Raw genomic sequence first — 23,894 nt, forward strand, 5'->3', positions numbered from 1 at the left:
TTGTTTTGTTTTTTGAGATGGAGTCTCACTCTATTGCCCAGGCTGGAGTGCACTGGTGCAATCTCAGCTCATTGCAACCTCTGCCTCCCCAGGTTCAAGCAATTCTACTTCCTCAATCTCCCGAGCAGCCAAGACTACAGGCCCATGCCACCACGGCCGGCTAATTTTTTGTATTTTTTAGTAGAGATGGGCTTTCACCATGTTGGCAAGGCTGTGGATCATGGTTTAAATACCCCTGGTTATATGGGAGACAGCAAGAGTAGGGTATTTACTTAACTTTTATTTTAGGTTCAGGGGTACAAGTGCAGGTTTGTTACATAGGTAAGCTTGTGTCGTGGGGGTTTGTTGTACAGATTATTTCATCACCCAGATATTAAGCCTAGTACCTATTAGTTATTTTTCCTGATCCTCTCCCTCCTCCCACCCTTCAAAAGGTCCCGGAGTGTGTTGTTTCCCTCTATGTGTCCATGTATTCTTATCATTTAGCTCCCACTTATAAGTGAGAACATGTGATACTTGGTTTTCTGTTTCTGTGTTAGTTTGCCAAGAATAATGGCCCCTAGCTCCATCCATGTTTCTGCAAAGAATATGATCTTACTCTTTTTTATGGCTGCATAGTATTCAGGAATATAAATCATTCTATTATAAAGACTATTTATATATTATAAATATATAAATGCACTATGTTCATTGCAGTACTAGTCACAATAGCAAAGACATAGAAAGAATGTAAATGCCCATCAATGGTAGACTGAATAAAGAAAATGTGGTACCTATACAGCGTGCAGTAGAGTATTTTTAATGCTCCTTTATTTATTAACTCGAGATTCAGAAAATAAAAAAATATTAATTAGTAAAACGTGTGCAGTAGTAAAAGTGAGAGAGAAAACAAGTTATTTTAGGAAATATTAAATAAGAGAATTTTTAAAAAGACATTGAACAGAAAGATGTAAGACCTATCTTACGTATTTACTTAGCTCTGTCCAGCCATGGTTTTCTGCCTGATATTACTGATTTCTTCCAGGAAGGTCAGCTTACGTTAAACATGATGCTCATGATTAATACAACACCTCAGAGAGGAGCTGTTGGCCTTAGTTGGAAGGAGGATCATTGAGCAGTGTCACCCCATGAGACAGAGGCCATGGACCTGTGGTCCTCTGTTTGCTCAGCAAATCAAGCCTACTGCTGCCTGGCCCCTGATCCCCCAGAATGCTCATGGCAGCACTGCCTGCACAGAATCTGCCTCCTTAGGAGCTGAGCTCCAACTGCTCCCCCAACACATGTAACTAACTCTGGGCACCAGCCTTAACAAACCCAAGGCATGCAGCTGCTGGACTCTAGAATCCGGCTTCCTTTGGTGGCTCCCAGACGGGTTAAGTACGGCAAATCGGAAGTGCGTAAAGATGCACACAAACTATGGCATATGGATGCTGGCAGAAAAGTACAAATCTCTTCCTCCTTAAAGACGGACTTTTTGATGTGCAGTAATGCAACGCACAAGTTTTCTCTGAAAATGCCCAGCAAGGCCCAGCAACATCTGCCTATGTTGCAAGCTGCAGAACGTAATGCTGCACGCCTTACATTTGCTCTTCTTTCTTCTTCCTGTCTCGTTCCCACCTTGCTCTCACTTCCTGCTTCCTTAGGATGGCATCCTTCAATGAAATGTTAGCAAATAAAGTTTTGCCTCAGGATTTGTTTTCTAGGAGAACTAAGCTAAGACAGAAAGGCGGTAACAAAGATGCTTAATGAGGAAATCTTAAAGAAGTGAGCATAAGGCCTAACACCAAAGTGTTCGGAGAAAAAGTAATATGAATGAACTGCTCAATTAATTAGACATGAAGAAAACAGAAAAAAGGGCTTACACATGTAAAGAAGTAAAGGTAAAATATGAAGTAATGAGAGCAATAAAACTATTATTTTCTTTTATTCAATTTCTTTTTCTTTCCTCCAAATCTATTACTAGTTAGTATTCGAGATAATTCAGTGATACTTCTTACTTTTTCAATTTCCCGTTAAAAGCTCTTTTCAAACATTGGCAAGAAATAGAGGTCTATATAAATATCTCTCAACTTGATACAAATTCACACCAAAATTTTACTTTATATTAAAAATATTTTTCTTACTCCAAAGAGTCAGACTATTGTTGCTAATTGAGTTTTTACTTAAGATTTTGTGATATTATATACTAACTTATATTCCTAAATGTGGTGCTCATAAATTTTATTTTTTTATAAATGTAAAAATATACCTTACAATAAACTTTAAAAAAATTAGGTTAGAAAACATGCCATAAGAAGAGCAAAAACAAGAATAACAAGAAAAACACGTAGAGATTTCTAGTTTAAAACAGCTGAATTAATAACATTTTCTCTCCTCTTCCCAGAAATGATTCTAAAATAATAATGCATATAAAAAAGAGAAACACAGCCCAATTTTTCTTGCAGTCTCTGCGCTAACAATGTGAGAAGGCTGCACAGTTCTTTCAGTGTATCTCACCCCTGCAGGAGCTCCTGTGAACTGCAGGGAATCTCACTTCCCAGGCCTCCTCACTGAGTGTAGAAATGCAACTAAACCGTAAGAAACATGAAGGGGTATTGCCTTACATCTGTTAGAGTGACTATTAGTTAAAAAGAAAACATAATAAGTTTTGGCAAGAATATGGAAAAATTGGAGCCCTTATACACTGTTGGTGGGAACATAGAATGGTGCAGCCACTGTGGGAAACAGTATGGAGTTTCCTCAAAAAAAAACTAAAAATAATCTACCATATGATCCAGCAGTCCTGTGTTGGGGTATATATCCAGAAGAATTGAAGTCAGGATCTTGAAGTGCTATCTGCACCTCCATGTTTATTGCAGCAATATTCACAAGAGCCCAGATATAGAAATCACCTGATTGTTCACTGATGAATGAATGGAAAAACAAAATGTAGTTGATGCATACAATGCAATATTAGTCAGCCTAAAAAAAGAAAATCCTATCACTTACGATGACATGGATGAAACCAGAAGAATTATGGTGAATTAAATAAGCAAGGCACAGAAGGACAAATATTGCATGATTCCACTTATATGTGATATGTAATATATGTAATGTAGTCAAACTCATACCAGAGGGTTCTGTGTGTGTTTGGCTTAGTGTGTTGATCAAATTCTCTATTTTTTAAAATTTATCTTCTCTCTGGTTGTTCTATCATTATTTAAAGTGAGGAATAGAAGTCTGGAACCATTATTGTAAAATTTTCTCTCTCTCCTTAATTTTGTCGATTTTTCCTTCTGTATGTGTATCTGTTTTTAGGTGAGTAAATGTCCATAATTGTTATATCCTCTTGGTGTATTGAACCTTTTATTAATATATAATGTCCTTCTTCATCTCATGTACATTATTTGATTTAAAGTATTTTCTCTCTTTTGTGAGCTTTTATGCTTTATGGAATCTTGCCCACCACTTTCCCGCTTGAGTTAAAAACAGAGATGAGCGCCTTGCATCATTCTTTCAAGTGTGCTCTTCAGACAGATGAGAACCAATGCACATAATGATTGCAAATACGGCCTGCTTTGCTCCCTCTGATTCAGGGGAGCACCTGGAAGAGGCCACGACTCCTGCTTCGTCAGGAACAAGACAACCACCGCATCAGGAAGGTGTTGGGTCTAGGGAAAACAAAAATGCCATAAATCTTCTACCACTTTGAAGGAATTGTTTTTCTTCCTTGGGCTTTTGCTCCATTGCTCTGAACCTTTGACTGTTTCCAGAGCCCCCACAAAGTTGCTCCTGCTTCTCTTGTTAGTGATCCCATAGAAAAAGAAATTTGCAGCTGCCCTGGTCTTGCATCGCTTCAATAATTATTTATTATCAGCTCTATATCTTAGAATTTTGCTTGCATCGCTTCAAGAATCTAGTTTTTGCAACAAACTTTATAAAAGAATTTGTGTAAAGGCAAAAGGAAGGAGATAAAACTCACACTCTGCCCCAAAGAATGCTGTATTAACTTACCACATTAAAAAAATATATTCTTTAAATAGCTATTGAAGGAGTAGACTGAAAATAACCAAAACGAACACAGAGGAAATAAATCAAGAACGAGATGTGGGAATAAAAGAGTGACATACATTTTCCCTGGAAAAATGTCATGCAAAAAGATAATAAAGAATGGCATACAATATGTTTGGGTTTATAAATGGCAAACATTCAATTCAATGCTTTCACCTCTTTTATGTACAAAACTTTAAGAGAGGTGCAGAAATGAGTAATATTAATCTTCTTTTCCTTCGCGTATGATGATAACGTTAGATCAGTTCATTTTATTTTTTCTCCCATTTGGTTTAATTTTAATCTAAAGTAGATGCAGAGCTTGTAAAAGACGAAGTGCCTCCAGTCTCTCACTTCCTTCTGTGTCAAGAGCTGTGACGCTCTTTAGCAACCTGTCAGGTTTTAGTAAGTGTAGCTGAGTGAGAGGGAGGTGATAAAGCACAAGGCCTGTTTGGGAAGAAAGAATCTCACCACTTAATTCAAATATGTTTAAATGGCAATATCCAATGTCGGCTTGGAGAGGTGGCACCAGCCTCTCAGAAATACTGCCATGGGAACATGAATGGATATATTTCAGTAAAAATGTAACAGCATACAGAAAACTTTAATGATGTAGATTGACAGGAATCTCCCTTCTTAGTATTAATTTTTAGGAAATAATCTAAGAGGTAGAGGAAGCTAAGATACGGCACATATAATGCATGTACTTATGCTTCAGCAATACAAACTTGTGTGTGTATGTATGTGCATGTGTGTGAACTGTTAGAAACTGAAAGCAGCCCAATAAAAATGGATTGTTAAATTGTATTAGATCTGTACAGTAAAATACTATTCAACAACAATGACAGTACAGATTTATATTTGACATAGAAGTCCACTAACATAAAATTAACCTAAAAAACAGCCTTCATGAAAGCTCAAATCATATGATTACATTTCCATAAAAAATAAATATGTAAGGGTGGTGGTTAGGCATGCAGAATAAAGGCAAGCAAGCAGTATCATTGGAAAGAGGCTTTTTCTCCCTTTTCTTTTCTATTATATGTTGCCTAGAGTTTTATTATTGCTTTTTCTAAATCATAAAATGTACTCCAGCCTGGGCAACATAGCAAGATCCTTTCTCTACCGAAAGTTTAAAAAGCAAATTAGCCAGGCATGGCGGCACACACCTGTAGTCCCAGCTACTTGGCAGGCTGAAGAGGGAAGATAGCTCGAGCCAGGAGGTCGAGGCTGCAGTGAGCTGTGATCATGCCACTGCCCTCCAGCATGGGTCACAGAGCAAGACCCTGTTTCAAAAAAATAAATAAATATTAGAAACGTCTTCTTTGAGATACAAAATTTGGATTGTTAGATGGGATGATGCAAAGAAGAGATAAATTTGAGTTCAGAGCTGGAGGGCTGGGTAGAGAGTGAAATGAAACTGATTTCCAAGGAATAAATATGAAAATTCTAAGATGTAGAGCTGATAATAAATAATAATAGGCCCGGCACAGTGGCTCACACCTGTAATCCCAGCACTTTGGGAGGCCGTGGTAGGTGGATCACGAGGTCAGGAGTTCAAGACCAGCCTGGCCAACATAGTGAAACCTCGTTTCTACTAAAAATACAAAAAATTAGCCAGGTGTGGTGGCGGGCACCTGTGATCCCAGCTACTTGGGAGGCTGAGGCAGGAGAATTGCTTGAACCCAGGAGGTGGAAGCTGCAGTGAGCCGAGATTGCACCACTGCACTCCAGCTCAGGCAACAGTGTGAGACTCTGTGTAAAAAATAAATTAATAAATGATAATAAAGAGTTAATTCACTGTTCTCAAAATTGTACGAGTATAGGGCAAAACAAGCCTGGCTTATAGAGGAGAATTCTTGTATTCAAAAATGTTAAAGTCTTTTCTGAATAAAGGAGGCTATAAGGCTTGACCAGGTTAGCAGTGAGCCAGAAGATGCTGAGACAGAAGTGAAAAGGACACGCATATGAGCTCAAAAATCACTGTAAACACATCACGGATGTAACGTGGTAGGCGCTGACCGAAACACTTTGCAGGTATTGATTCATTAAGCTTTCATGATATCCAAAAAAGAGAAGTTTTATTATTATTATTATTATTATTATTATTATTATTATTTTGAGATGGAGTCATGCTCTGTTACCCAGGCTGGAATGCTGTGGTGCAACCTCAGCTCACTGCAACCTCCACCTCCCGAGTTCAAGTGGTTCTCCTGCCTCAGCCTCCTGAGTAGCTAGGATTACAGGTGCACACCACCATGCCTGGCTAATTTTAGTATTTTTGGTAGAGATGAGGTTTCACCATGTTGACCAGCCTGGTCTTAAACTCCCGACCTCAGATGATCCACCTGTCTCGGCCTCCCAAAGTGCTGGGATTACAGGTATGAGCCACCATGCCAGAAGTTCTATTATGTTACGCACATAAATCACAGAGAGATCTAGAAACTTGCTCAAGATTAAGTGTCATCGCTGGGATTCCCATCTGTGACAGTGGCCCCCAGTGCCCGTGCATTTAAGTGCTAGACCACACATCTTAACCACTAGACTACAAGTTTAACCAGTAGGCCACACAGCTGAACCTTTAGGCCACACAGTTCAACCACTAGGCCACATAGCTTAAACATCAGGCCGTACAGTTTACCCTAGGCCACACAGCTGTTCTAACTTTAGTCTGAAAATTCACCAGCATTTCAGAAGACAGAAGGATGATAGCTCAGCCCATTGTTGAAAGACAACTGAGAGCCAAAGCTGAAGGTGAGAAAGTCTTTAGATGTTGGTAAAATGTAATAAAAATGGTGAATCATCATATAAACTGTTAATATTACGTGCATTCTTTGCAGATAAAAGAAATCAAAATCCTTGATGGATAAGTATTACCATGAAGAATAATCCCTTCTTTGTTGGTAAACAAGCTTACAGGAAAACTTTAAATAGCTGCTTTCTTTTTATTCTCTTGTCTTTCCAGTAAAAACTGGCTCTAGATTGGCCCAAGTTTGTGAGCCTCTAATATAGAACGTGAAATCTCCAAATCTCCTATACAACCTGTAGTTAGAATTTCTAAATAAAAACAACAGCTAAGGCATTGAGGATTCAAATATTTTTTACTCGTAACATTATGAAGGGAGGGACATTTGGGAAGATGAAATTCGAGTGACCATGCAAGAGGAACAGGGCTGAGAGATCCAACGTGCTCTGCTCCCTGTGCAAGTGTAGTTGGCAAAGTTCTGTGGTGGCTCCTATGATTTCTGACAATGTCTGGGCAAGTCCTGAGTATTTTTCCCCTTGTGTGTGGGCAGAGCCTCTGCATATAAACTATCTGAATATTGGCTCTGTTGATTCTGCTACTTTGCATGTGCAATGGTGAAGATGTTACATTAAATACATGGCAGACTGGGTGGGGGATGAGAGTCTGCACCACGTGCTCCCACCAGCCTGGGAGGAAGCAAATCATCATGTGGTGTGAACAGCTTGTTGGAGGCACAGGGAGCTTCTGTGGGTGGCCTCAGACAGCTGGAAGTGAACTGCAGTGGACAGTTGGTGAGTCAACAGGTACACCAGCTGCACCATCAAAAGAGTTGTCCCAACAACTTGAATGGGTTGGGAGAAGGGAACCTGGGCCCCAGGTGAGCAGCACAGCCTGACAGCTTGATCACTGCCTGTAGGACCCCAGTAGAGGGTCCCAGGAGTTTGTACTCAGACTCCTGACCCACAGACACTGCGGGAAAATAAATTGTGTTGTTTTTAGGGGCCAAGCTTGCAGTAATTTGTTATGGGGCAAGAGTAAACAAATTCAATAAGTACGTGGAGAAAATGGACCTCATCAGAAAATGAAACCAAACAGCACAACTACTACTTTTTTCTAAATATTGTGGCAAGTCCCTACAGATTATTAAAGTTATTCAGATAATGAAGCCATTGTTGAAGTTCATGTCTCCAAACTTTGAGCTGTTTTTATATTGCCTAACCAGTACACTAAATCATCCTCAGCTTGTTATTAAATGCTCATTAAATATCCATATGCACCTGCTCCTATACAGAGCTCTGGTACCAATATTCAACACATAACTGGAAAATTGCAGCATATGAGAGAGAAAACACTTGAGTTTCTGTATAAGCAGAGTTAGTTTTCTCAGGAGTCTTCCACTTCCTCGCTTTTGTGGTTAAAGTGAATGAGTAAGGAAAGCTCTAAAGGCAATAGAAAGGAAGAGCAGTCACTAAACCTGATTTTGCACTGAAGTTTCAAGAGAAGTATTTTAGGAGATATCTCAGGGCCTCACTCCTGGGATCAGAATTTCATAAATGGGGCCTGGGAACTTGAATTTATAAAAGCTCCCTAGAGCTTTTATAAACAGCCACTGGTTCAGAAGATAAGCAAGATCAACAAGGGCAACTAAAGCTGTACTTCCATGCACTTTAATGATTGAATAAAGTACTTGATTTTTCCAATTATTTCAGCAAATGTTTATTAGTACACTGGTGATCCTGAGAAGAAAAACCCTCCCAGCCTTCGAGATTCTCACAGTCTAGGACAATTACCATAATACCATGTGCTAAGTTTTATACCATCATTTCAAAAAAGTACTCTGGAAATGTCAAAAAAGGTACAATTAGGATTGCCTGAACTAGGAATGGAGGTTGGGTAAGAAAGGAAAATTGATAGAGAAATGATTTTTAAGTAGGACACCGAAGTTTGCATCAAATCAATGAATATGAGCAAGTTACTTCTATCATCATTCTTTCAACACATATTCATGAAGAGCCTAAAAGACAGTAGCATATTGTGGTTATGAGTTTCTGTTCAAAAAGAGATGGATTGATGCCTAACTCTGATTTCTAATGTTCCATTTTCTCATTTTTGTGTTGAAGAAGAAAATAGTGATTACCCCCACAGAAGTCAATAATCAAGAGGACTCTGCTTGGGCAAACACCTAGCACACTTCCTGACACACAGAAAGACTGGATTTATATGGTTGGTCGTCGTAGACATTAGCAATGTTGTGGCTGTGGCCCCCACAACTACAGCTGTAAGAGGAAAGTGAGAGACAGGACTCTGCTCTTTGGAAATTCTGGTTGTGACACATAGGTAATTTCAGTGCTGCATGATTACTATACTAGAAGAATATCAATGCACTGTAAAAAAAAACAGAGAAGAGAGTGTTCAATTTTGTTTGGAGAAATGAGTCAAAGCTTTTCAATCAAGTGGGTATTTTAGTAAGTTTTGAGTATTGACTGGGAGTTTACTAGGCAGAGAAACAGAACTATGAAAACCAGGTATTTCAGGTAAAGGTAAAGAGATGATGAAAGCGTTCACCTTAGGACAAGCTTTCAGTTGACATAACCTGCTCCTTCGATTTCTTAGTGCATTGTTTTAGTACAGTCCAACATATATTATCCACAGATAATTTTTTAGTATATCAATGAATATGCACATGAATTTTTTAATTTCTGAAAACAATTAGTTCTTTAACAAACATACCAACATTTTTTTTTCTGTACACTCAAAATCACTTGTTTAACAACATGTAGTGCCAACCATGCGCTTAGCCCTGATTACTGATAGCAGAAGATGCATGATCAAAAAAAGAAGTACCAAAATCTGAATCATTTTCTCAACATGTAAGAAACCTCATGAGTTGTGTAAAGTATATTGGACTCAAGGGAAAGAAATATTTCATTCTGGAGAGAACTAATTCCCAAATTCAAAGAATGGATTCATTTTACCATGGAATCAGTGTATGCAGGAGTCACAGCGGAATGAATGCATCTCACCCCTTCTTTCTCCAGATGCTACGGATTTGTTTGTTTGTTTTCGTTCCTTTTTTTAATCTCTGGATCCAATGGGGATTCCATAAAGAAACATTTTCCCTTAGATTTCTATTCTGTAAGATTCAAGGGTCCACCTCCTGACCCTTGGCTTATATATCACAATATATTATCTCTAAGGAGATTAATTGTGAATCAGAGTGAGAAAAACTAATTGGGTTATAAAGATATTTTTTAATAAAAATGTCATCGTAGCAAAATTCTGTGAGCTTCTGAAGCCAGTAGGAGTGGGAGGTCTTCTACCATAAGTGGGAGATGTTTCAACCAGTCGCCCCATTCATCAACCCAGGTGTATCTGTCTTTCTATGATGAAGATTAGAAATTTATGCCAATACAAATGAGAGGTTTTGCAGCAAAAATTGCATAAAGATTATAAAAATTAAATAGTTGAAATCTTATCTACTAGGTCCACATATGTTTGGCAGCCAGAGACTTTGTGGGGAACAATGACTCATGGTCTGATTCCTTTAATCAGGAATACTGGGGTGAAAAAAGAAACCCTAAACTGTTGAAGAAAAAATTTTATCTTGGTTTGGTTGGTAGCTTAACTAGACAACTCATTTTGAAGTAAAATGTTACCTTGCCAATAAATCATTTGCACATGTTCTGCTATGCAGAGCATGTTTCCTTCAGAGAATAACTTGGCATTTTGAACAGTGGATTTCTTTCTTACAAATTTGATTTGCTTCGTGACCAAATGACCAGTGGCTAGTCCACAAACTCGATCATACATAGTGTTCAACTGAGAGTTAATACGTGTGACAAATGTAGAAATGGTGATAAAATGTCCATTTTTTAAAGCTTTTACAGTGAAATAAGTTCTGGAGCAAACCTGAAATATTTTTAGCTATTGTAGGACGTGGCATACTGTAGACGTTATGTGAGAGTGGTATTTCTGATTTCTCTCAAATCCACTTTTTCCTAGATTTCTACTGGATGTTTTCAGTACTTTTTTTTCTTGGGCAGGATGGCTTTTGGAGAATCGTTTCAGACCTCTTTCAGAAAAATGTATGGAACACAAAGTTGCAATACACTCCTCACCCAACCCAAATATGAATGCATTTAAAATAACATATACAGAAAGTTACACTTTTAAAATAAAATTTATAAATAACTCAATTATTATGTTTTACCGTTGAGCTCTTTTATACTTGCAGAATGTTTTTTGCTGTTGTCATATCAGAAAAAAATTTCCATATCACCTTTAAATAGAAATACATAAAGTCCTGCTTCAAAAAGAAATAAACAACCCTTTTTAAATGTATGCAGTATTTTTATTTTCTCTGAACGATTCATAAATGTTGAACTAATTCTGTTAGCCTATATTGGAAGTCACTGATGATTTATAAGTAAGTTGGTTTGATTGTAAAGACTTGACACAAACTTTAGCATAGTTGTGAAATTCAGTCTAGATTGAACTTATTCCACAGTGGTAACATGGTAGATGCATTCTTATTAAAGTAAGCAAACATATTTAAAAGCTATTGCCTTATTTTGACTATCTGCAAGCCATATATTGAATAACCTCTGAGATCTTGAGATAGGAGTAATTCTTGAGTCAACCTGTGGATTTAAATTATACCATTCTGAAAAGCTAAAGGGCTTAATTACTGCTATTCAAAAATGACTGGCATTCTCCTTCCATAATTTATGAATGCACTCTATTTCACATTTCTTATTTAAAAATATGTATTTAAAACAACAATAAGAAAACGACTTCCCTTTCTTCTTTTTAGTTAAAGTGCACTGCATCAAATTAGTTGGGTTTAGAGGTAATACATTTCTGATCCATGACCTCTCTACTTCAGTTCTACACATGGTATTTCAGGTAATTATCTTATTGAGGTTGGGAACGGATTTTGACTCATTAAAAAGAACATGATTTTCCAAAGGAGAAAGAGGCAAAGGCGGAATCATAGACACTTGATTTTCTGCTCAGGCTATGTGGTATGTCATACATTATAGTTTGGGCCATTGTCCAGCCCATTTCCCATTCTCTGAGAACTGACATCTCAAGTCCAAGATAAGATGCTGCATTATGGCTCTACTAGATGAGCCTGACCACAATTGATTCTTTAATCCTAATGCTTGCCTGACTAATACCACAGATGTCCTTTTGCTAAAGAGTTTATGAAGCCAGTTTAATGATAGAGCCCTAGAATAGAAGTCTGTGGCTTTCTGTTGCTAAATTCCTTGCAGAGACCCCAGGCCCTGTTCTTTCTAAGGATTAGATGAACAGGTCTTTTTCTCTGATTCTTTGAGATACCTGAAGATGTTTCCAAAGTGTCCTCATTTTCTGTAAAATAGTGATATTTCCTTTTCTTGAAAACTATAGATTCTTCAGAGGAGAGTATTCAATTATCAAAGTTATGATAGTTCTTTTGAGGTAACCGCTATAGGCAGTAAAATATTTTCCCACTCACTAGTTGAAGGAAGGTACAAATACTATAATAGTATTTTGAAGTCAACGTTATTTCTCATGCTTCCCAGAATTATATTATCCTACTTTACATTTTTCAAATTTGAAACATTATAATTAATGTTTATGATAAATAAAAGATGCTAAATAATGGTGAAAATGGCAAAAGCAGTTTTAAAGCAAGGTTACAAGGTGCTAAGTTTCTTTTCAGCATTGAAATCAACTAAAGCAGTTCAATTAGAAAACCAGGCTACATATGATGCCTATGCATTTCATGTACTGTTTCTAGCCTACATTTTACAATAAACATTTTTTGATTTTTAATTTTACAAGTCTACAAATTTCAGTTGTGTGCCTGAAAAATAGCTTTATAGAGCCGTATTCTTCCCTTTCTTACATTGCCTTCTTGTTTCTTACATTTTGCATTGTACTAACCTCTGCTTGGTATTTATTTTCTCCAGACTTTTTCTATCAGATATACTGGATTTTTTTCCAGACATAAAAGATTGGTTTTATCTGAGCAGTAGCCATGTCCTGATATATGAAAGTTGCTGCAATGTAAATTCAAAATGATGTAGAAAAAGGCAATCTTGGCCGGGCATGGTGGCCCACGCCTGTAATCCCAGCACTTTGGGATTCTGAGGCGGGTGGATCAGGTCAGGAATTCAAGACCAGCCTGGCTAACATGGTGAAATCCCATCTCTACTAAAAATACAAAAAAAAAAAAAAAAAAAAAGCTGGGCGTGGTGGTGGGCACCTGTAATCCCAGCTAGTTGGGAGGCTGAGGCACGAGAATTGCCTGAACCAAGGAAGCAGAGGTTGCAGTGATCCCAGATCGCACCACTGCACTCCAGCCTGGATGACAAGAGTGAGACTGTCTCCCCCCCGAAAAAAAGAAAAGAAAAAGGCAAATCTTGCAGATGTATTATCTTTTTAAAAGTTACATAATTCCAAGTTGGTTTAGAAATGCCATATTTCCTTTCTCTCCATGTTTTTCTCCCATAAGACTTGTGTCCTATAAAAGAGACATTTTATCATCTTTTTTCTGTGGCTGCTTGTGCACCTGGATAGACCCAAGCAGAGTAGCCCACCATTGATGCGGCTACTGCAGACATCGCTCAAGGAAGACAGCTGCGTTTCATGGCAATCTCCTTCTGAAATGTTACAGTGAAATTTTCCCAGGAGACATACAGAGCTTGCTTGTGCAAACTTCTGAACTTTCAACATTAAGCATCCTTACTTGTAGAAAACCTCAAAGTGTGATAAGTAGAAAGTTGCGTTAACATAGAAGCAGAGAGCAAAGTGTGTGTGTGTGTGTGTGTGTGTGTGTGTGTGTACGTGTTTGGAAAATTACTGAAAATGTTTCAAGATAAATAGGAAAAATCTAAATTATTAATTATTTTATAAAATGCTAGGCACTAAGGCATCCAGATTTCATGTAAAAATGTTTAAAAATTTTTAAAAACATGAACTTTACTTGTGAGACATAATTGTCACATTTAGACTTCAGCAACGTGATACTTTTTAGTATAATAAAGGTTTTAAAAACATGAACTGTACTTATAAGACATAATTGTCATATGTAGACTTCTGCAATGTGATGCTTTTTAGGATAATATAGAACAGACTGAAATATTTGTTTTACAGACTTGTTTTCCATGCATTATGCCTACCGTGCAAAATGCTGACTTGTTGGGGCTTCACCTTTCCATCACCTCAACATAAATCTTCAACATCATTTCTTTATGACTTTGGTCATACTAGCAGTTACTGAGTGAAAGTTTTATTTACTTATTTGTTGCTTACAAGGGATTCACAAAAACCCTGTCAAATTACTGCAAATTTGAGGATACCCTTTAAATTGATTCTGAATCCAAGAAAGATTAAAGAAGCTTGCTCTGTGTAGAATGGGGGAGCAATCTAGGTAGTGCTTTTGAAGTAAGTCTTGCTTCCTGTAGTGAGAGAGGACATAGAAGTCAAAATGTCAAACATCTTAACACTTGTGTTTATTTGTATTTTTACTCAACAAAAATGTATTGGAAGACAGGGTTATGATAAGTGTCTGGAGTTCTTAAGAACACAATGGTATCAACTGTCAACTTAAAAGCAAGGTGTACAGAAGCAATCTGATGCCCTTTCATTTGCCCTAATGGGTGCCACTATGTCTCTGGTGCTTTCATAAAATTTGATCAGGTACCATTTGCCTAAAGTGAAATGGGGACTACTTCCTCAGGCAGAAGCACTGTGTGTGAATTGGCTGGTGATGCCTTTGCCAACATTTCTCTCAGTTTTCAATGCGCAAACACACTGAAATGAATCAAGGAAATGTGATCTGTGTAATGTCAATTCTGGATACTGTAACAGCAGCATAGTAACGAAGACGGCATTGTGTTGTGCTTAGAATTATGTTCCAGCTCAAAAAAGTTACTTAAATGACCTGGTTGTGCTTAGAATTACGTTCCAGCTCAAAAAACTTACTTAAATGACCTGGGACATGTACTCCTCATGTCTAAAGCATCTCATCACCATTTAGGAGAAAGGAGTCAGATGTTTGTTTCTCTTTATACTTCTTAGAGAATTAATATGGTAGATCCTTGAAAAGGAGAAAGGGAAAAACTAAAATATTAAATATTAACCAAATAATATGACTATAGAAGTGCTATGACTTCTTGTAGCTGATTGGTAGTAATGCAAAAATATATCCCAAAATACCTGTAGACTTAATATGTATAATGGGAAAATTTACTTTCTGGAGAGGTTATTTTCAATAAGCGAATTTATTCATTTGGCCAAATATGAAATTTATTGTGCCTTTATCGTAATATCAACCCTTTGCAATTTGAGATGATGATTTCATAATTATAGATTAGTCTTTATAGAGTATAGCAGGCCGGGCGCTGTGGTTTACACCTGTAATCCCAGCACTTTGGGAGGCCGAGATGGGCAGATCACCTGAGGTCAAGAGTTCGAGACCAGCCTGAACAACATGGAGAAACCCCTTCTCTACTAAAAATCCAAAATTAGCCGGGCATGGTGGCGCACGCCTGTAATCCCAGCTACTCGGGAGGCTGAGGCAGGAGAATCGCTTGAACTCAGGAGGCAGAGGTTGCGGTGAGCCGAGATTGCACCATTGCACTCTAGCCTGGGCAACAAGAGCGAAACTCCGTCTCAAGAAAAAAAAAAAATAGGACAGCAACATTGATTATCAGTAAATTTGGGACACAACTGGAATTAGAAGAATTAGAAGGATAAAAGTTACAACTCACCAGTGGAGCTGACCTCCAATAATAACAAACAATTTAAAACTCAGAGTCCAGGGGAGTTTTGTTAACCTTGGCTTATTTTTTGGTAGGAGAGTAGAGATGGCAACATAGGATATTAAACATCATGGAGAAGTTAGTTCCTCGATGGGAAAATCAAGAGCAGGCAAACACTTCATGTTAAATCCCAGGGAAAATATTGGTACTCCCTTGGTACAAGGTCATCAATAACTCCCCTGGGACACAGCAGACACCATCATACATAGAAGTGTTGAATTTTTCAAATTTCAACTTTCAGAGAAAAAGATGAAAGTTTCTGTCTCCTTGTGGGCACTGAAGCATATGTCTAAAAGTCATTCGGGGAGACAGGTGTAACTGTTATCTACCTGCAAAGATGAAATTGGTGATGGGTGTAAATAAAAGGACACCCATTAAAAATGTCGAGAGAAAGTCACTGCCAGGTAAAATATAAGAAAATGGTGCATTTTTTAATTTGCTCATTATCCTCATTTAGGATAACTGTATGAGGAAAATATAAACCCAGACCTATGGGAAACATTCTCATTTTAAACTGGCTTAAAGCACTGGGATAACACAGTGAAGAGCCACACTGATTGATTCACTCATAATTAGAGTCTGAAAAGCAGGCTGTAATTGCCAAGATGCTCTTAAGCATGTTTACTTTCTGTGGGGGACTAAGAAAGGAGATGTAAACATGGTAATTAAAGGGTTATTTTTTGTCCTTTGTATTAAAAAATGTTATTCAAAACCAACTTGATTTGTATGTGATTGGAATAAAATATTGAAATTTTTTATTTTCTCCTGCACTAAAGGGGATTATTGGTATAGGTAATTGACCACACATATAATTACTATCAAAACAGGGGCTAGTGTTTGATAAAGCCAGTGCCTCAGCCATGATCTGTGTGCTGAAGTTCGCCTTCATTCCCTCAGGTTTATGCTGTGCAGCTTCCTAACCCATTTAAAGTCAAACATTGATAGTTCTCTATCATACAGCATGTTAACATTCAAAGTGCATGCCTGGGTCCTAGAATAACAGCTACAGATTTAGTTGTTTCTACTGAGACCAATTTGTCTTCGTAATTATATCTATGTTTGGTCTTTGCTATGGTCTGAATGTTAGTGTTCCCCCTAAATTCATGTGTTGAAACCTAATACCCAATGTTACAGTATCAAGAGGCAGGAATTGATTAGGTCATGGGGGCTCCACCTTCACAAATGGAATTAGTACCTTTATAAAGGAGGATGGGGCAAGGTCTGTTGACCCTTCTGCTATCTGAGGATGCAGCAGAAGTTGCCTTCTTTGAAGAACAGAGCAAGCCCTCACTAGACACTGAATTTGCTGGTACCTTGATATTAGGATTCCCAGCATTCAGAACTGTGAGCAATAAATTTCTGTTTTTTTAATCAATTAACAAGTCTAGGGCATTTTGTTATAGCAGCTCAGATAGACTAAGACAGTCTTAATCTTTAGACATTAGGAGGGCAGGAAATTATGTGAAGAAAGAAATCCGGATAGTTCAATAGATACACAGTTAACCCTTGAACAATGCAGGGGTAAGGAATGTCAGATCCTATGCAGTCAGATGTTGAAAACCTGCCTATAACTTTATGACTCCCTGAAAACTTAAGTACTGATAACCTACTGTTGACCAGAGGCCTTACTCATAACATAAGACATATTTTGTAAGTTATGGTTACATACTGTATTTGTAAAATGAAGTAAGCTAGAGAAAAGCTTTTTAAGAAAATCATAAGGAAAAGAAAATATGTTTCCTATTCATTAAGTGGTAGTGGATCATTATAAAGGTCTTCATCCTTATCATCTTCACGCTGAGTGGGTGGAGGAGGAGAAGGAAGAGGAGAGGTGGTTCTTGCTGTCTCAGGGGTGGCAGAGGCAGAAGAAAATCCTTGCTTAAGTGGAGTCCTGGCAGGTACAGGCAGAAGGAGGAGGTGGGGTTGCAGACACTGGGGTGGTCATCAGCTGCTCATTGGCGCTCCTGGATTTTGTTTGACCCATGCCTCCTCTCCACCTGGAAACATAAGGAGACTTTGATGTCTTTGACGTCCAGAGGGAGCTGCTGCCACCATAGTTCCAAGCTTGAAGTCACTAGGACTTCTCTCAAACTTACGTGCTGAGAAGGCTCAGATGTTGGCCTCAGCTCTTAGGCTGAACTGAGCAGATCCACCCACGAAAACTTTATGTATTGAAACAAAGAAGGAGTCCATCAGAAAGCAACACCTATAATCCTGGGCTTGGCAGCAAGGATGAGAACAGATAGTGGAAATCCTGCAATCTGAAAAGCAGACTGACGGGTGAAAAAGAAGCTGAAGATGCATGGCATTCTAGCCCCCTAATCTAGAAATGTTAGTAAGAGCCAACAACTGCTTAATCGAAGACCAAGGACCAGAATTCCCAGGTGAAAATCATTTACTAAAAAAAAAAAAAAAAAAGAAGAAGCCGAGCAGGGTGGCTCACGCCTGTAATCCCATCACTTTGGGAGGCCAAAGTAGGTGGATCACTTGAAGTCAGGAGTTCGAGACCAACCTGGCCAATGTGGTGAAACCCAGTCTCAACTAAAAATGCAAAATCAGCCGGTTGTTTTGGTGGGCACCTGTAATCCCAGCTACTCAGGAAGCTGAGGTAGGAGAATCGCTTGAACTCTGGTGGCGGAGATTGCAGTGAGCCGAGATTGTGCCACTGCATTACAGTATGGGCAACAGAGCAAGATTCCATCTCAAAAAAAAGAAAAAAAAGGACACAGTTATAGCTTGTGGGCAGCTGCATAGCATGCCATGCGAAGAAGAACAAAATTTTTCAAATAATCAAGATTGGAACTCTGGCTTATCAGGTCTCATCTTACTTTTCAAATTTCTAGCTAAGCAGATCTATGCTGGAGCCACATTTACTGAGCTACCATCACCAAGTGTTGTTCCCAAACCACCAAGCTGCTGAGTTCCTATTTCGTTTAATCCTTCTGATAAAGAAATAATGACATTTCAACTTAAAACCTTACTTAAAATACAGGTATAAGATAAAGTCCTAATGTTTAAATTTTTTTATGGTTACAGATAGTTGTCAATTGGTCTGACATTCACTAGGGAATTAATCTATTTGTGTAGAACTGCTAATTAATGTAAAAATACAATTAGATTTCATCTCATTGGTTTATGGATTGTGTACACTCATGTAATGGTAATATCAGCGTAACTTTAACTAAATTCATAGTAGTACTTGGTATTAAGTGTTCTCAACTGAGTAACTTTTCAGTGAAACCATTCAAGTTTAGATCTGAGTGGGAGGGGGTAAAGGAATCAACTTTTTCTATTGATTGTTGGGGTAAAATAGTAATTTAAGTTATCATCCATGAGCCAGTAGATTGTCCGAATGTGAATCATATTATAAGCGTCTAGCTAAGTGATACAAGATCAGAGAACTAAGTCTCAAGACCTAGGTAATCGAGAACTAGGTTAATTGTGTGAAAGTTTAGTGTACTAGAACCCAAGCCAGTAATACGCCAACAACCTGATGCACTGCCAGAAGAAAATGTGAAATTGTCTTCATATTTGCATTTTAGTATGTTGTACATTGGTAATGTTAAAAAGGGCTCTTGGGACTTATTTGAATGAAGCATAAAATACACCAATGGTTCTGTTTCTCAGGTACAGTGGATATAGGTATCTGCCAACAAATACACCAAAATTATGTTTTACAGAAACAGTATTTAATGGCTACTCACTAAGTTTCAAAATACACTTTTGTATCACAGCACTGCAGAGCCATTCTGATAGTGATCTGCCCTCATCATTCCTGCCAAGCTTGCTTTAGGGAATTGGATAACATGCAAGTTTTAAGTACCTAGGGAAGAGAGAGCCGTGTAAATAGATGTAACTTGTAGCATATGTAAAGCCTTTATCCTACAAAAATGCAATATTTTAATATGGATTTGCTAAATGTAAGACCCTGGACTGTTTGTTATACTATGACCTAATTCTAAAAGTTCAAAATAATTTGTTTTTAAAATTTCCCCTTGTCTTAAAGTGCCAGTATACACACACACACACACACACACACACACACACACACACACACGTTATAATTTTATAATTGATTTGGTTGTAAATTATATTTCAAAGTAAATCCTTGTAATAAGTTTTATAACTAAAAAGTTTTAAAGCTGCTGAAACATAATTTTTAAGAGATGTTAAATGCAGTATAGGCCTGTTTTTATTTTCCTTCTCTAAGCCCAAAGATGAACTAAAGGGTTTCTCCAACCTTAAAAATTCTTTTTGGCTTTAATCCAGTCTTAGAATCTATGATGCAAAGGTAGTTTAGTGTGCAATATCAGTGATGTCTGTTTTTATTTGGTCAAGAGTAATTGCAACTGAGACTGAGGGGACCGCATATGCAAAAGATGTAAACTTTTGCATAATACCTTGAATAACACGTTTTACCAGCCTGAAAGGTAAACATTAAATATAAGTTAACCTCACAGCAAGTTAAAAGAAAAAAAGTACGTGGGTCAATTTAAAAATTCTGATAATTCCTAATTTGGCATCTTTTTGATGTTTATAATCAGATGGCTAAGTTGTATTTTCCAAATAAATTCAGATGAAATAATATTGCCCAAGTTAAATATTGATATCCTAAAGGCAAATTTATATAGTACTTAATGTACATAATACGAAATTGAAGCATGAAATTTAAAGAATAACAGTTTTTATTCTCGCATCCCCACACACAGAAACGTGGACACTCGTGTTTCCAACCTGCATTGTTCAAGGCTCAGCTGCAGTTTCTTACAGTGCACTTACACCTAAATAGATAAAGCAGAAATATTACACATAAATATGAATAAATACATGTGTAGAGTTACTTACAAACATCATTCAGTTAGAATACTGGTGAAGCATTTGTTTTTAGATATGGTTATTTAGAGTAGAGTGTTTGTCTTTATTCCTAATTTGCATTCAGTGAATCTGAAATCCAGTTCTCAGTTGCTGCTGATAATAAAACTGTAAATCATAAACATTTGGAACAAATGAGACTTCACTCTGTTTCTATTTTGCTCAGTGGCGTTATTCTATTAATTACTGTTATACAATCTGTGCAATGAAGGAGCTACAGCAGGGCCCAGAGTCCGTGGGAGTGAGAGGCGGCAGGGGATTCATACCCACAGAGAGGCTTTCTCTGCAGGCCTTTCCAGGAGTCAAAGGAGACCTGGGAGAGGTCGAGAGACAGGAGGGAGCCTCTGTCTTGGCCCTGGCCTGAGGGAGGGAACAAGCAGCTGCTATGGGAACAGTAAGCAACCACATATAAATCCTCTTTCTTCTCTTATATGGAACAAATGCTTTAAACTGCTGAGGGAGGGAAGCACTCTGTCACTTCAGAGCATGGATGAAGATCCAGTACATGTGGGCAGAGGGAATTTTAAAAATAAAAACAAACAAACCAACCTCTACCTCTAGGGAGGGGTACAAAAACTTCCTGAGGTCAGATTGTGAAAATATCTCTCTTGCAAGGAAGAGGCAGAAACACTGAGAAGGCCTCTCTCTGAGTCCCAAAATCCTATCACTTGCCTAAATTTGAGGTTGAGACAGAGGAGTAGAAAGAGACTTCTCATTGCCCCCACTGGGCTAACACGAGTCAATTAGTGAGTTACTTCTGAGCAACACTGAGAGGGGGCGAGCTCATGGAGAGAGACCTGCTGTCAGGGGCTGGCATCAAGGGTGGACCAAAGCTGAGGATGGAGCAGAAACCTTGAGGCAAAACCCTAAACACGAGACAACACTGAAGACATTTGCAACCTTTAGTCCACTAAAGGATGACAACAGCAACAAGAAAACTGAAACCTAACTTGACGCCTAACTCAGATTAATGCTACACCTCCAACAAAAGATCTAGCTGAAGAACAGACATCCCATTTCTAGATATAATTGTTAATTACCTCATCTACATTGTCCTTCATAAAATGACTAACTTTCAACCAAAAACTACAAGACACACAAAGAAGAAAAAATTAAAAAAAAAAAAAAAGAAAACTCATGAGGTAAAATGATCAGTAAAACTAGGCCTAGTTGAATAGTTCTATTAATCATCTTGACAGTGTCTGAAGAATACTATCAAATGTATACTATCAAAATGTGTATATAAAATGTATACTATCAAAATATATACTATCAAAATGTATCCCAAAAAGTCCAAACGTCCTTCAGATGTTTGAATTATCCTTCAGGAGTTCAAAATAACAATAATTAACCTTTTGAAGGTTGTAGTGAAAATTCCAGACAATATGCATCAACAAAAATACAAGTTTAACAGAGAGAGAGAAATTAAAGGAATCAACTGGAAATGCTATAAATGGAAAGTATGCTAGCAGAGATAAAGAATGTCTTTGAAAGATTCATTAGTAAACTTGACCCAGCTGAGGAATAATCCAGTGAACCTGAAGATAGGTAAATGCAAATTATCCAAATAAAAATACACAAAGAAAGAATCAAATATATTTTATTAAAGTATCACTCATAACAAACAATTAAGAAATATAAATAATTAAATTTTAAATAAACGGGTATTTTCATGTTTGTAGAATTTATACTCTGGAAGTTGTAAAAGCCTCAAACTGTACAAAGAGTTTTGGGAACACACACACACACACACACACACACACAAAAACACACATAGACACACCCCTCCCCACAGAGGAGAAGTCCAGTTTCAACTTAGATACATACTGGTGCATTTATGTGCCAATATTTTATTTTATTTACTTTATATTATTTATTATTTTCTCCAACTTTCATTTTTGGTTCTGGGGTACATGTGAAGGTTTATTGTATAGGTAAATTACATTTCACAGAGGTTTGGTGTACAAATAATTTTGCCACTCAGTAATAAGCCTAGTACTCAATAGGTAGTTTTTTGATCTTCACCCTCCCCTCACCCTCCACCCTCAAGTAGGCCCCTGTGTCTGTTTTTATTTGTGCTCATGTGTACTTAACGTTTAGCTCTCACTTATAAGTAAGAACATGCAGTATTTGGTTTTCTGTTCCTGCATTAGTTTGCTTAGGATAATGGCCTCCAGCTCCATCCATGTTGCTACAAGGGACATAATCTCATTCTTTCTCATGGTTGCATAGTATTCTGTGGTGTATAAATATACCACATTTTCCTTATCCAGTCACCATTGATGGACATTTAGGTTGATTCCATGTCTTTGCTATTGTGAAGAGTTGCTACAATGAACATACGCATGCATGTGTCTTTATGACAGAGTAGTTTATATTCCTTTGGGTATATGACCAATCATGGAATTGCCTAGTTGAATAGTAATTCTGCCTTGAGTTCTTTGAGAAATCACCAAAGTGCTGTCCACAATGGCTGAACTAATTTATATTTCCACCAGCAGTGTATAAATCTTCCCTTTCCTCTGCAACTTTGCCAGCGTCTGTTTTGTTTTAATTTAATAATAGCCATTTTGACTGGTATAAGATGGTATCTCATTGTGATTTTGATTTGCATTTCTCTAATAATAAGTGATGTGAAGCATTTTTTTCATATGCTTATTGGTCACATGTGTCTTCCTTTGAAAAATGTCTGTTCATATCCTTTGCTCACTTTTAATGGGGTTGTTTTATTCTGGTTAATTTGTTCAAATTCCTCATAGATTCTGGATATTACATCTGTGTTGGATGCATAATTGGCAGATATTTTTTCCCATTCTGTAGGTGTCTATTCACGCTGTTTATAGTTTATTTTGCCGTACAATAGCTCTTTAGTTTAATTAGTTCCCACTTGTTAATTTTTGTGTTTGTTGCTATGGCTTTTGGCATCTTCATCATAAAATCTTTGCCAGGTCCTATGTCCAGAATATTTCCTAGGTTATCTTTCAGCCTTTTTATAGTTTTACATTTATAGTTTTACAGTTTTACATTTAAGTCTTTAATACATCTTGAGTTGATTTCTTTATACAGTATAAGGGAGGGGTCCAGGTTCAATCTTCTGCATATAGCCAGCCAGTTATCCTGGCACCATTTATTGAATAGTAAATTCTCTATTGCTTGTTTTTGTCAAATTTGGGATTGATTGTTTAATTTCCATGGAATAGTATGGTTTTGAGAGATCTTTTTGATATTGGTTTTTATTTTTATTGTGCTGTGGTCCAAGAATGTAGTTGGTATAATTTTTGTTTTAAATTTGGTGAGTATTGCTTTATGGCTGAGCATGTGGTTGATTTTCAATTATGTGCAATGTGCAGATGAAAATAATACATATTCTATTCTTGTGGGGGTGGAGTCTTCTGTAGATGTCTCTTAGGTCTATTTGGTTAAATGTTAAGGTT

At 37.5% G+C, this 23,894-nt stretch overlaps 1 pseudogene; it reads left to right on the forward strand.

Annotated features, from left to right (window-relative positions):
- The first annotated feature begins 17,886 nt into the window (after positions 1 to 17,886).
- LOC112629830 lies at positions 17,887 to 18,586 on the forward strand (annotated as a pseudogene).
- The last annotated feature ends 5,308 nt before the right edge of the window (positions 18,587 to 23,894 follow it).

This window comes from Theropithecus gelada, chromosome 8 (assembly GCF_003255815.1).
Source record: "Theropithecus gelada isolate Dixy chromosome 8, Tgel_1.0, whole genome shotgun sequence".
NCBI lineage: Eukaryota > Metazoa > Chordata > Mammalia > Primates > Cercopithecidae > Theropithecus > Theropithecus gelada.